At 37.6% G+C, this 13,236-nt stretch overlaps 1 long non-coding RNA gene across 1 annotated transcript; it reads right to left on the bottom strand.

The window, feature by feature from the left end:
• Positions 1-5,631: 5,631 nt before the first annotated feature.
• Positions 5,632-8,909, bottom strand: LOC138756116 (uncharacterized). Its single transcript, XR_011352763.1, has 3 exons — positions 8,875-8,909; positions 7,193-7,268; positions 5,632-5,726 (listed from the first exon to the last, which is right to left on the bottom strand). It is a non-coding gene; the product is annotated as an uncharacterized lncRNA (long non-coding RNA).
• Positions 8,910-13,236: the final 4,327 nt, after the last annotated feature.

Below are 13,236 nucleotides of genomic sequence, written 5' to 3'. Positions count from 1 at the left end.
CACTAAGAGTACCTGTGAGACAGTCTGCTGTTGTTTTGCTGAAATGATCACCCCCCTGTGCTGGAAGCATGTGCTTTCAAGAGTCATTTCAAATGCCTGATCATATATAATGATGAGCTTCACTGCAGTGCAGCACTGAAGGAGGACTACCTATTGAGTGAGATGCAAAAATGTGGAGGTATTTTAGTAATTCTGCCTTGACCAATGTTCATGATTAAATCAAAATCATTAAAACATTTGGAAAATTCTTTATCCTATTGCATTTTGTGTCAACTTACTGTGAATAATAATTTTATTTCATTACAGCAGTACCAACATTTCAAAGGTAGTTCATTAGGTATAAGGTACTGCAGGCTATCCTGAATCTACAAATTTCCATCATACAATTGATCAGTGGAAGTTTCTTATCCTGGGTCACTTGGGCTCTAGTTGGTATCTGCCCTGGTCTACAAATTATCCTACCTTTTCACCTCAACTCAATAATTTACCATTGACATTCGACTTTTCACAACGGTCTAGTTTTATCTGAGGTAAATTTGAACACGTTAACTCTGAGCAATGGATCGGATTTCCCATCTGTCATAAGATGTAAAAGACCATGGATCTTGAAGCATTCTTGAATGCCAGCCTTCATTTAAATGTCCTGATATGCACGCTGCCCTAAACAGTCATGAGAAAGCTGAAGAGTAGATCAGTGGCAAAACAGGGAGGCTTAAATGGTTTTAATGGAGAGAAGGAGGGAGGATTTGCTGCGTCATTGATGCAAGAACTACTCAGTAAATTTGTACTGCTACTCAATTCAAACTGCATGAGCTGTGACTCAATTCTATCTTTTATCTCTTTATTTTACTTGGACAGATAAGATTTGGTATCTGAAGTTGAAATGTGAGCCTGTCAGAAGCCTTTTACATTCACAATCTAAATTAATAACTATACACAACAAGCAAGCAAAGTAATGTCAGCATCCTCCCCTTGGCCAATATTATTAGCATCAAGACCTCAGTTAGGTTTAACCAACTCCAATAGGAAATCCACATTGACCCCAGTATTCACAGTACTGCATGCAATCTGCTCTGAGAGTCATTAGGAAGACTCTTCCAATGAAGGAGAAAAAAATGCTTCAAGGATGTTCTCACAGACTCTTTGGAAAAAAAATGCAACATCATCATTGACTTATTGGAAAGAGGTCAAGGTAGCCACAGGACTCACACCACCAGGTTCAGGAACAGCTGCTTCCCCTCCACCATCAGACTCCCCAACAACAAACTCAATCGGGGACTCATTTAAGGACTCCTACTTTTATACTTAAGTGATTTTTTTTCTCTGTATTGTGCAATCAGTTGGTTTGTATTTCTTTATTTGTTGACATATGTACATTCAGTTCAGTTTTATTGCACTACCAATAAGTGGTCATTCTGCCTCATCCACAGGAAAAAGAAACTGGGCTCTATGTGATGCCATGTTTGTACTTCGACAATAAATCTGAACTTTGAATTTTGGATTTGGTGACCACTCAAAAGGGAGAAGGAATATCTGGAAAAACACCAAGTACCTTAATTCCCTATCACAGGAGCACACATAAGCTATGCACAAACAGTGGAAGGACTACAACTCCTCTTCAGTCCAGTCATGAAGAACTGGAGAGCCTCATATCATCTTCAATCCAGAAGAGCTTTCTAAGGAGAATGCTACCCAGTGAAATGAATTGTACCAGAGAGAGTGAGTAACTGCCATTTTAATCAAACATCAAAGTTAACACAACTAATCACATCCCAGGAAACATTGTTGAAAATGTAAGATCTTAAGTTGATTAAAAATTACCATATTTATTAGGCAATTAGTACTTAGGCAACGGGTTTCAGTATTGAGAAGATTATTCATTGTTATAGACAGTAATATCATCTAAATTTATATCACAACACAGTGGGTTGAAGTAAAGCAAAGTTACATTTACAGATCAGGACTGCTGTACAGAATAGTGAGTGGATTCATCATTTCTGTACACTGTTGTTGATTGTTTCTCTGAGGGAGGAGCTGCTGAATAAAGGAGCAGTAATGTAGCCTCATTATATATCTCACAAATACATCAATATTAATGATTATTTATGTTTGTTTACAAGAACAAATTTGATTGAACATATTCATAGAGAGTTAAGACATGATATTGGCTCCAGTTGCCCTGTCTCCAGCCTCCCACTGCTGATCATCAAATATGTCTGTTCTGACCTTTACACAGCAATTGGAAAGTGATCATATCCTTCATTGCTTGATTGAATAATTTGTGACAGTCAATCAAACAGACAGATTTTTCACCATGTCTCATGATTTTGTAATTAATATATGGAAGTGAAAAAAAAAGGCAATTTTGTATTGTCCCTGTCAATGTACTCTGGGTTATTCATCAATGTTACCAGGAGATTAAACATCTCTTTTGGAGTCACAGTGATAACCCTCGGTTGTTCATAGCTTCAGTATATATTATATATTCAGATTGGAAGCACTTTGAGAGAATGGACATCATAATTACCCATTGAATCGTTCCAAAAGTTCAACACCAATTCTCAATTAATGATTCTGTTGCTATCAAGATTCTACATTTGATTGTGAAAATTATAGTTCTTAGACCACCATATTCTGTCACAGAGGATTGAAGATAGCAAAGGTTATTTGGAGCTGAGAATTCATCCTTTTCAAATTCTCTGTTCCAAGTTCAGTTATTGTAATTGTCTGCTAGTGAACGGGCTTTGCTGTTAAAAGAGGCAGAAGGTCATTTCATTTATTTGGATTTTTTTAAGTCACCTTTTATATTTTCATGTGCTTTTTGCCATTACTCATTTTATGTTTGTTTTCTACTCTACATTGATGGTATTGCAAGAAATGATGGCTACTTCATGCTTTCTTGCCCCTAATTGGAAAGGCACTTTTATTCAGTAAATGGATTGTGGTTTCATGAATCACAATCCAGCAATTTTTCTAACATCAGCACCAACAGTGTATTGCCTGACCTTCCTCTGACCTTGACTGAAGGGAAAGAAGCAGCTTTAGATTTAAAATTTTGAATTATTTTTGCATCAGTCAATTTGCTCAAGTAAAATGAATAAAGGACTTAGGTTACACTTAAACTAAAATAGAATTTGACAAATGAATATTGATAAATGACAGTTTGAAATGTAGGATAAAAAATCATTTGATAAATTAAAGTGATTTTTTTTTTCTCAATCATCCTGCATGACTAAATAATCTAGTTGCTGAATAAAGCATGTTAACTTCCTCATCATAAATGGCCAATAAAGAATTCAAAGTTTTCATGGATAAATTCATTTTAATTTTGCAGTTTAGATTTAAGGTGAAGTGGGGAGTACTTAAAAGGTACTGGAGAGGTAACGTCTTTATACAGTAGCATATTTGGAGCAAGGGGAATTGGTCGAAGAACCATTGACATTGGGTCAGCATGGATAATTTGGATCGAAGGTCCTGTTTTTTTTCAGCTCTATGAATCTTCTCTCAATGACCTTCCGTGTGCGCTTTTAGCTTGGAGAAAGAATATCAAATTATTGCCTGTGTGAAAGGAATCCTACATACACACAAAAAAAAGTTAGTTCATTGATGCCACTGGAAGAGCAGTGGGCGCCATCGTGATTTTAAGTCTCTCAAACGATTGTGATAGTTGTGAGCCAGGAATGTGTGCAGCTGAGCTGGGAGGTGGTCTATGGACTGGCATAGAAACCCAAATATGCTAGAACTTGTGCAGAAACATAAGTGGGGGGGGGGGGGGTGGAGGAAACAGACCTGACTGCAAAAGAAGTTGCAGCAACTCTCCCTCTCATGTCTTTCACAAACTTTTATTATTGTTGATCAATCTCCTTAACTCAGCAGGTGACGCAGCATCACTGGTAGAAAAGAAAATGTGTATTTTTCTCCTGCTGATGCTACTTGACCCCCTGAGTTACTCCACCAGATTGTTTTTAGCTTCAGATGCAGTCTGCTCTGTGACTAAAAGGTATTGCACTTGAGAAGTAACTTTGATTTGGAAATGTGATACTCCTTAACCTTTAAATCAAAACATTTCTTTTACAGGACATTACTTTTTTGGATAGTGAAGCTCATTGGATAAAACTTGTCACATTCCTGGTGAGTTAAGAATGGGAGAGATCTCCCATCATACCCTTTTGTCACCCCTTGTTCTTTGAACCATCAAATATATGTTATTTGTTCAATTAATATAAATAGAATGATTTGTTGAAACTTCAGTTGCTTTACCTGAAGCTCAATGTGGATTTGTTGCTTTTTTTTCCTTGGGGACCTCCTCTGACCACAACTGATCTTCATTTTGCAGTAACTTCACTGACCTTGTTTCAGATCAAAGCATTTTAGGTGCAATTTGCAATCACTGAAGGTACAGTTGCTTCAGAGATTAAAGGCCTTCAGGATATTGCATGGATGATTGATGATCATTTTAACACTACTGAATCATGTGCTCTGGATGATGATGTTCACCCAGAGAAGCGCTGAGGCAGCATGAAGGGTCTTTCTCCTGGAAATTAAATGTGGGCTATAAGGACATGAAATCCTCCTAATGAGCTGAACAGCATGTTGCAATAAATTGGTCCATCAGCCTAATCTTTACTCTGTTGAACTCCAAGTCCAGTTACAGGCTTGGAGGCAAGTCATGAATCATGGAGCAAGAATGACCATTAGGATATCAAACAAAAATTTCAGGAAGGTATAACTGGAGGGAATCCATTTTCTTACAAAATGTAATTATTTATTTCACAGAAAATGTGCATGTATAATCCATCCAATTCCCTGTGTGCAATGTAGAAGCTGATTTTTTTTTAAACAATCGGAGATTTTGTCTTTTCATTCATTCAGTAATGGCATTAGGTAATATCTTTTGTAGGTCCATTTCAATTGGTCACATCTCGTGCTTGTGCATGGACTCTTAGACCTTGGAGCGTTGCAATTAGTAAGACAGGCTCATGGATAGGATCTTCTTTTGGAAGATGAGCAGGTTCCAGGCAAACTTTATTTTTTTTTTAAATAGTGTTCTTGCATCAATTGAGTTTTGTTTCATTATTCATCACTGAGTACAGCCTGAGAACTGAATTCTATGTTACTAAACTCCTGGTGGGTGAGTCAAGACTGAGAACAGTGGATCTCTCTCCACACCCTTGATGCAAAGGGCATTCCAGTGGGACGTGAGTGGATGTCCCTTCTCCACTGCAGTCTCAAAGGCAAGGCAAAGATGTTGCCAAAGTTCCAAATGTGTGAGGGTTGAAGTTTTCACCACCATCAAGCCACATGGTGGATACTGGTGGACAATCCTACCAATGAGACTTTATAGAGATCAGCTCTGGTTGGGCCCATTCTTTCTTCTTCTCTCAGGTATCTGAATATATTTGGGGATGAGGTATGAATATTGCACAAGCTTTGTAGTGGAAGCATGAACTTCAGCACCCAGAAGAGATTGGCCTGATGAACGGGAGCTGTGGGAGAGACATTTGAAGGTGCAGTTTAACTTGTTGGGATAGACTATATTTCAGTTTTTTCACAATGTCACACTTCATGTTTGTGCAGCAGTGCTGAATAAATCTCTAAAGGGAAGCTCATGCAAAAAATGCCTACCAGAATCAATGCAGCATTGGACACATTTGGCCTTTTATCATCTGAGGTCATGTAATCGATGCCTTAGCAGACAGGATCCAATTTGCACCTCCATGTTTTCCCTGTTCACAGAAATTAAGCTAAATTACTCCCCACCCTTGATTTCCTCTCTTCTTCTTATCAAATTTATTTATTCCTCAACTTTTTTTTTGTCAAAGAAATTGCCTTCACAGTTGCTTCAAAACTAGGATCAAAGGTCTCATTAATATAGTATCCATCTTCCGTAAGGAAGCAAAATAACATTGTCAAATGTTAAATGAGCAGGTATTAGAAGATCAGACATCAGAACAGCTTCCATTAGGGAAGTCAATGCTCATTGTTGTTGCACATTTGATAAGTATCAAACATACTAATAATTATTTTTATGCCTCTGCTATGAAATGAAGTTAACATGAGGTAACTCCATCCAAGTTATAAATGAGAATGCTGTGAAAGATTGTGCAATGTTTAATTAGCATGAATATCAAATTAAGAAGTTTCATCTGACAGAAATTTTAATCTGCTTTAACATGATTTTGCAAATAGAAGTACTCTCACTGACCTTTCATTTTCATTCGGTTCAAATCAGGAAAATTAATTTTGCGACCTTTTGCAAAGCCATGAGATGGCTTGATTTTAGTTATTTACCCTAATCAATACAAAAAGTCAAGAGATCGTAGATGAAAATTCAAAACCAGCTACCATGGAAAGTAATTGGGAGGTACATTTGAATGTTAACACAAGCATTTCCTTTCACACTGGCACCATTTATTTCAGGAAGTACATCTTGATTCCATGGGAGGTTGGACAATCTTGAAGACTAGTTTTTAATCTTTAGCTCTCTGAGGATTTGATATTCACCCTCAATATCATTGAGAGTGAGCTCCTGGCTTTGAAAGCATTGAATAGACGTGAAGACATATCTGCCTCTTGTCGCAGATTCTCAGGTGGAGATACAATGCCCGTGTTGTTTATGTTTGACTATTCATCTCTCAGTTGTGTTAAAATTTTGCCAATTGTGTGCACTGGAACGGACGTTAGTAAAGTTGCTCATGGGGTTCCATATTTTGCAGCTATGGGGAACTGCTGTATTCCTGATTACGTGGTTCCAGCCCATTCTGTGACTGTACCAGTGGCCCCTTGATCTTTTGACCTTGCATAAAGCCTCTAACACCTTGATACTTCCTCAGAAAGCCAGGCCACAGCACAGGATGAGGTCCCTGTCCATTGTGAATAAAAGCCTGTAGATCAGTGACTGAGCCTCAGCCTCTCAAGTTATTTACTGTACGTCAGCAGCATCAATTTAATAGTTAATGTAGGAATTATCTTTTATTTTACTTTGCTGTAAACACTAATTATATTCTTAAGGGTTAGGGTTAGGGAACTATTCTGGCATTTTATTCTAACGTAAACTGTAAAGTGTCATAAAGGACAGCAGGATCCTGAGTAATGTGCATACAGGCTTGGGACAGGCACCTTAAGGTATTTGTTTTTGCTGAGCTGTAGAAAGGATATTGGATATCAACTGGAGTGTCCTGCTGCGACTCACCAGGCAAGGATCTGGCCAATTCAAACAGATCAGATGAGGATGGTAAATTGTAGGTGGCCCTTCTAATCTTTGGATTCTGAATAAAAAGCAAATAAAAAATTAGAATGAACATACAAGGTTGTTTGTGTTCTGGAGAAATTCTGGCAACAATGGTTGGTTTGCTTTTTGGATTATCATGAATCACTTGAAAGATGGTTGAAGGTCCAAAATACGAACTGAGTCGAGAAAGCTTAGTACTAGCTTGATTGCATGACCGGGTATATAATCACAAAGTTATTCCTCTGAAAGGTGTGACAAAATTGGAGTCAAACCGTAAACATGCTTAATGTCGTTTACAAACATAGGAATAGGAACTGCATTTCACCATTTCAAGATGATTTCACAATTTATCAGCTTTCTTGCTTAACAAAAATCTTTCAGTTTGAAGTGAGTATTTCAAAATTTCTATATTTCTTGTATTTTGATATGCTAGAGTTCTCCGAGGATGTGACACATAGAATAGATACGAGGGAAAGAGAATTTGGTGTATTTAAATAAAAGAAGACACAGTTAAGGCAGAATGATTAGTGGAGCAGTTAGCACATTTCTATTAGTGGCTAGGCTTCGAATCCAGCGTTTTCGGTAAGATGTTCTCCCTGTTTCCATGTGGGTTTGCTCTGGTTGCTTCGGTTTACTCCCAGATTCCAGACATACAGGGCTGGTTGGTGAATGAATTGGTGAGAAGATGGCAGTTGTGGAAAAAATGCGACATCATCATCTATTTGGACACGTTATGGAATAGCAAAAGTTCTGTTAAATGACAATAGATTTGGTAGTGTTGATGGTCAGAGGGACATAGAGTCATTGAAGTTGAACCGGTGTTGGTGAAGCAAACAACAAGGAAGGCAAGTGATATGTTATCCTGAAGAGAAGAGGATCTGTTTGCAGGAAAAGGTCACTCCTTTCTTTAAATGACCTCCACATTACTGCAATTACAGTGTCCTCCATAATGTTTGCGACAGACACTTTTTTCCTTGAATTGTACCTGTGCTCCACAGTTTTCAATGTGTAATCAAAAAATTTACATGATTGAAGTGCACATTCCAGATTTTATTAAAGGGTATATGCGTACCTTTAGGTTTGACCACATAGAAGTTACAGTACTTTTTATACATAATCCTTTCATTTCAGGGCATCATAATATTTGGGACATAGCAATGGTATGTATTGTATTTTAAAGTAGCCATTTTAGTACTTTGTTGGCTATCCCTTACATGCAATGACTGCTTGATGTCTGTGATTCATGGACATCACCAAGTGCTGAATATTCTCTCTGGTGATGCTCTGCCAGGCCTCCACTGCAGCCATCTTCAGCTCCTACCTGTTTTGGGGACTTGTCCCCTTAACTATTCTCTTCAGCATATGGAAGGCATGCTCAATTGGATTTAGATCGGATGACTGACTTGGCTATTTGAGGATTTTCCAATTTTTAGTTTTGAAAATCTACTTTCTTGCTTTTGCAGTATGTTTGGATCATTGCCTTGCTGTCAGATGAAGCACCATCCAATGAGTTTGCAGGCATTTGCTCAAACTTGAGCAGAAAATATATGTCTATACACATCAGAATTTATTTCGCCACTTCCATCACCAGTTACATCATCAATAAAGGTCCGTGCGGCAGTGCCTGTGGGAGCCATACATACCCAGGCCATAACATCCCCACCACCATGTTTCACAGATGAAGTGGTATGCTTTGGATCTTGGGCAGTTCCTTTATGACTTCACAGTTTGCTCTTGACATCACTCTGATACAGGTCAACCTTGGTCTCATCTACCCACAAGTCTTTTTTTCAGAATTTTGCAGGCTCTTATAAATACATCATGGCAAACTGTAATCTGTCCATCACGTTTCTGTGGCTAACTCATGATTTGCATCTTGCAATGTAGCCTCTGTTATTCTGTTTGTGAAATCTTCTGTGGACAAGTCATGGACATATTCACACCTGGCTCCCAAAGAGCGTTTCTGATCTGTCAGACATACATTTGGGGATTTTTATTCATTATAATGAAAATTTTCTGTCATCAGCAGGGGAGGTCTTCCTTGGCCTACCAGTTCCTTTGCTATTACTGAGCTCACCAGTACACTCTTTCTTCATAATGATGTTTCAAGCGTTGATTTTGGTAATCGTAATGTTTGGGCGATGTCTCTTACTGTTTTATTCTTGTTTTTCACGCTTGTAATGGCTTATTTAACTTTCATTGGCACAACTCTGACCCTCATTTTGACAAATGGCAACTACAGACTCCAAAGATGATCAAAAGCTTAAAAGCAAGCCTAGCTCTCTTACACCTGTACCAATGAAACAATTAAACATACCTGAGTAATCACAAACACCTGTGAAGCCAAATGTCCCAAACATTATGGTGCTCTGAAATAGGGGAACTATGTATAAAAAGTGCTGTAATTTTTACATGGTCAAACCAAAATGTATACAAATAACCTTGAATAAAATCACCTCTGAATTGTTTGATTATAAATTAAAAACAGTGGAACATAGGGGAAAATAAAGATTAAAAGTTTTTTTGTCCCAAACATTATGGAGGGCACTAAATCCAATACAGTCTTGGTGAGACTGCACTTAATGTATTGTGTATGATTTGTATCTTTTTGTACATAAGTAAACATGCCCTTGCCGTGTAGGAATTGCATGCAACAATGACCAGACTGGTTCCAGGATTTGATTGTTTGTCATATGAGGGGAAATAGAGATGACTGGGGCACTATTCTTTTAGCTTTGTGAAGAGTGATGGGAGGACTCATTGAAATTTACAAAATGCATTAGTGTTTTGACTAGTCAAATGGAGGGAGGTAATTTTCCCTGGAGGAGGAGTCATAAAGTAATAAGTACAACTTCAGAATTAGAGGCAGTCTGTTTAAGATTGAGATAAGAAAAGATTGAGATGAATCTACCAGATGAAATTAAGATGAATCTAACGTCTGTTATGTATATTCAAAATCAGAATTTATTGCCATGAACATATCGCAAAATTAAGGAGAAAAGTATTACGATGGAAAGTTCTAAGGTCATAGAACCTGAAGGCGAGGGGAAGGTGAAATTCTAGTATATCTCCATAAATAAGGAGAAGTACTCAATGCTTAAAAGTGGACAAATAGCAAGAGCCAGATGAAATTTATCCAAGCTGCTTTGGAAAGCAGGGGAAGAGATTGCTGTGTCTCTGATGGAGATTTTTAAATGTTAGAGGTCATGGATAATGAAATTATGTAGCTATCTGAGACATTAATATCCTGGGGAGGTATCCTAATAAACATTGTTCCATTATATTTGTAAGCAGTAATCAGTTTTGAAATTAAAAGGACAGCTTTGTGACACAGAAGTGTCTACAGAGCAAGACTGCGAGCCCCCAGCAAACAAGAGCAAATGAATCATGGGGTTTGTTGACTGTTGTGATTGTGAGATGATTTCATATTAGCCACTAGGGAGCTGGATGGATTCAACATCCATGGAAATCCGGTCCCTTTCTTAAGAATGAGGTGGGAAAAGATTATGGCAAGCGTTAAAAAAGAGAGGAGGAAAGGGAAGTGCTGGAGAGAGTCCAAAATAGAATAGGACATTAAGAAGATGAGAGATGTAGGAGTGGAGGAGTGGGAAGTCAGGTGGGGGAGAAGAGCACTGGAATATGTGTAATGGATCAAGTAAAGGACTAATTTTTAATTTTAAAAAATTTTAGACGTACAGCACTGTAATAGGCCATTTCGGCTTACATGTCTGTGCCATCCAATTTACACTCTTTTAACCGACACCCCTGGTACGTTTTGAATGGTGGAAGGAAAACAGAGCGCCCAGATAAAACCCACGCAGACAGTGGGAGAACATACAATTCCTTACAGACAGCACGGGACTTGAACCCTGGACCAGTCTTGATTGCTGGCACTGTAAATGTGTTGTGCCAACCGCTATGCCAACCATGCTGCCTTTTTTAATGCAAATGGAAACGTGAAACTAGATTGTGGTGGGAATGACCTGAAATTGGGAAGTTCAGTGTTTAAGTATAGGGTTTTAGGCTACTCAGGCAGAATATGATAAGCTGCTCTTCACATTTCTGTTGAACCTTGGGTGAAGGATGAAGGTGGTTCTGATGGACCTCTGGGCATCATGAGAATCACAGTTTATGGGCTTGTGCTGGAAAATGGTGCTGATATGGTGGATTAATCATGAGATTGATGAACAGCAGAGCAGGCTTACCCCTAATTTATTTTCTTTGTTCTTTATCACTGAAAGGCTTGGTATCTATATTTTACATTTTGTTCCTTAGCCTTGACTCTTGTTTTTACGTTGAAAATTGTCACAAATCATTTCATAACCCTCTAACTTTCATAAAATGCAACCAAGTTTGTGAAATCTTGCTTTGTGCTTTATCCCTTGGAATCCCATTAATGTTATTGCAAAACAAAAGAAAATATAATGACAAATCACAGTGTTAGGAAAATATTTGAAAATACTTGAAAGTGAAATACCAGTATGTGTAAGTTAATTATTAAAATGGAAGATAGGTTAATGAGATGTATTTGCTCACAATGCAAGCCTGCCCCAAATATTTAATGTTATATAAATATTTTTTTTTAACTAATTAATATTAATTGTAGAAAAACACTTTTTGTATTTTGGTGATGGTCCATTAAAATTACAGAGGATCTCCACGTCAATGCAATTAGCTTTTATCTATTATTACTCCTGACAAATTTGGAATGTGGAACTTCTCCAGGGTTCATGTGACTAGATAATCTAAGGAGCCTTTTTGGTCATTGTGTATGTGCTCTCTTTTTTAAAGCTACCCAGTTCATTCCACTGTGCTCTTAAATTAAATTAAATTTAGACATACAGGCCATTTCGGCTCACGAGTCCATGCTGCCCAATTTACACCCAATTAACCTACACCCCTGGTACGTTTCAAATGGTAGGAGGAAACTGGAGGCCCCAAGGAAAACCCACACAGATGCAGGGAGAACGTAACTAAATCCTTACAGAAAATGTGGGATTCGAACCTCAGTCCTGATCATTGGTGCTGTAAAGGTATTGTGCTAACCGCACTTCGTCAACTGTGTTGGCTTTTTTCTGACCCCGTAGCCATTCAAAAGGAAGCATTTTCCAATATATCACCAGTTCCTTTCTGAAGGTTGCTGATTAATAGGCTGATGGTAGATTTTCATGCACTCCTCTATATCTATATTTTTGGATCTGTTGCAATTACCAGTAAATTATTTGATCCTTATTCCCAATATATCTTTTCTACAGCCTAAGGAAATATTTATATACCCCATTTAAACGTCATGAATTTGAGTACTTTAATTAAACTTCCTCTGGGCTATCTCAGCTTTAAGGAAGAACATTTTTGCTTCTCAAGTCCCCTGACGAAAGAAAACTTTCATCCTTGGTATTTTTTTTTTATATATATGTGCGCGCTTTAAATCCTCAGTGAAGTATTGAAATTGGATACATTACACTATTTGAGGCTTAATCAGTAAGTTATAGCAATTTAGTAAAAATATTACTTGCATTTACTCTCTTCATAAAACCAATGGCAGTATGAGTTAAAAATCCATCCCCTATTGAAAGCTCTGTATGTTGGATATTGCAATGAAATGAACATTTATCTACTTTTTTGAAAACTAGTTCAATTGAAGGCAAGTTCACTTTTAGTTGTGATGGCTTCTCTAACAAACAACCTATAAAGAATCATCTAAATTCAAAATGAAAAATGATCATGTGATTGAATGTCTGGGGCCTTGCTGTCATTGATAGAGCTAGGGTCAAACACAAGAAATCATTTCAGGAGACGAAGAGGGAGTAAAAACAGGATAGGAGCAAAAAATGTGAATGATTAATTACAAAACCTATTCCGATTTTCATATTTTCAGTTTAAAAAGGGGACAAAATTCAAAAGAGTTTGAGGAATACCTATGTTGTCACTGTGGCTTCATTTTTTTTAATCCTGAAGAATGGTTGAAATTCAGTGTATAAACAGAATCTTGGTTTCAACAATGA

The sequence above is a fragment of the Narcine bancroftii genome, chromosome 3 (genome assembly GCF_036971445.1).
Source record: "Narcine bancroftii isolate sNarBan1 chromosome 3, sNarBan1.hap1, whole genome shotgun sequence".
NCBI classification, from domain to species: domain Eukaryota; kingdom Metazoa; phylum Chordata; class Chondrichthyes; order Torpediniformes; family Narcinidae; genus Narcine; species Narcine bancroftii.
This window is presented reverse-complemented; position numbering and strand designations above follow the sequence as displayed.